The sequence below is a fragment of the Limulus polyphemus genome, unplaced genomic scaffold (assembly GCF_000517525.1).
Source record: "Limulus polyphemus unplaced genomic scaffold, Limulus_polyphemus-2.1.2 Scaffold1179, whole genome shotgun sequence".
NCBI classification, from domain to species: domain Eukaryota; kingdom Metazoa; phylum Arthropoda; class Merostomata; order Xiphosura; family Limulidae; genus Limulus; species Limulus polyphemus.
Genome location: NW_013666789.1, coordinates 1,850 through 3,461, shown reverse-complemented (window position 1 = coordinate 3,461; position 1,612 = coordinate 1,850).

Genomic DNA, 1,612 nt, shown 5'->3' with positions numbered 1-1,612 from the left:
CTATGCATGTTTTTAAATATAACATTAATCTAAACAAACGTTGATATTAAAATTAATATATAATAATAAATTCGTCACATGGTCAAAACGTCTAACCTTCCAGAAAGTAGTCCTTTTATTAAAAAATTGCTTTAAAATTTTCAAGTTAAATTAATAGTAGAAGTTTATCAGTCACTTAGTTTAAACTTTTTTGCATTATTTACACCAATAAAATTTAACGTCAATAAAGGTTCGATGCACTCAGACATTTGTATCGCACAAAAATATATTGTAGTATTTATTACCATAAAAGTATTGTACTACTATTAGGCATGCTTTAGTACATTGCATTACTATACAGATGGTTGAGAAGGTTATATTAAAATTATTTTGTATCCTCACTCTTTATATTGTTACAGTCCATGTCGCCACATCTGGTCATGCTCTATGTAAGAACAGTGCATCTTAATAAGTACCCTTCTAGTGTAGTTTCCATTGAAAAAGGCTTCGTCGTAAATATATCATGTTCAAAGCACATCACTCCTCCCTGTTAACTTATAATAATCCATCTAGTGTACGAAAACGGTGATTTCTCAGCAGCCGTTTCAACAGTCTGGTCGAAAAGAAGTGCATAAGTGCTGCATCCGACAGCTTGAATAGCATAAATACACGTTTCGTTCTCTAGGTGCTTGAGGTATGCAATAGTTGAACGTGAAGTGTGACTTGAGGCCTTATCTTTGTGAGCCTATACTTTGTTGGCCTCATTTCCAGATGGAGTTTATGTTGGGTAATGTTGCATGGGGTATGTGGATGGCCTTTGCCACTAATTTCGGTGTTCATGAATTCTAACCTATTACAAAACGCTACTTTTAGCTTATCATGGCTGTGGTGTGACTTGTTTCAGTTCTCTTTCTGGATGGTTCTGTTGTCCTAGTTTGTCCATATTCCTTTGTTTTCCTTTGAAATTCTAAATCCTCAATTATCTAGTTTCCCCTGAAGAAGAAGGGTTCACCTTTCGAAAGTGCTCGGGTTATAGGGTATCGTATTAATGAGACTATGAATATTTTGCATTGGGAAGAGCTGTTACATACCCTTCAATTTTCAATGGCATCACACTATCTACATAACGCCAAACAATGTCAACTTTAGGTCCGGTACATTGCGCTCCATCGCGACTTTATATCAGCTGTAATTCACGTGATTTACTGATATGCATATTGAAAATCATTATTATAAGACGTACTCAACGTATTCAATATAGAAATGTTACGTCTCTGATCGTTAGTTAATTTTCCATAAAAATTCTTTCCGAAGAAACTTTAGCAATACAAGTCCTTTCTTAAATAAAACTGGTTTATTCTTTCTGAATACAACTTTGCAATGCACTTAATTTCTACAGTCGCGCTATAACAAACGCTATAATTCATAACGAACGTCTCACGTGCTCGACTCAACTGTCATTTACACATTGTTGCCGTCACTTCTTGGCGGCTTATATATACAAGACTACCGCATATCTAGTAAAAGCTTGAGACTTCACGAACCTTCGAGAATATGACGTGTCACGTGACCACCGCAGTCGTAACACTGCCCCTTCCTTAGTATTGTTCGTCCTGAACAATAGCCACTTACA